The sequence below is a fragment of the Morone saxatilis genome, unplaced genomic scaffold (assembly GCF_004916995.1).
Source record: "Morone saxatilis isolate NCDOM2014 unplaced genomic scaffold, NCSU_SB_2.0 Contig20, whole genome shotgun sequence".
Classification (NCBI taxonomy): domain Eukaryota; kingdom Metazoa; phylum Chordata; class Actinopteri; family Moronidae; genus Morone; species Morone saxatilis.
In genome coordinates, this window is record NW_023339763.1 from 385,122 (window position 1) to 385,327 (window position 206).

Sequence of the window (206 nt, forward strand, 5' to 3'; positions counted from 1 at the left end):
AAAACATACGAACAATTATAATTCATTAATGTGTTTTCTTAAATATTGCTCTTGTTGATGTTGTTAATGCCATATGTTGATATTTTGTACATCTGGGCTACCGTACTGACTGAATGTTTTTAATATGTATAAATAAATCTGAAAACTATAACAGATGAAAATATTATATTATTAGATTATATCATATGTTTTTCTATGTGTTTCCT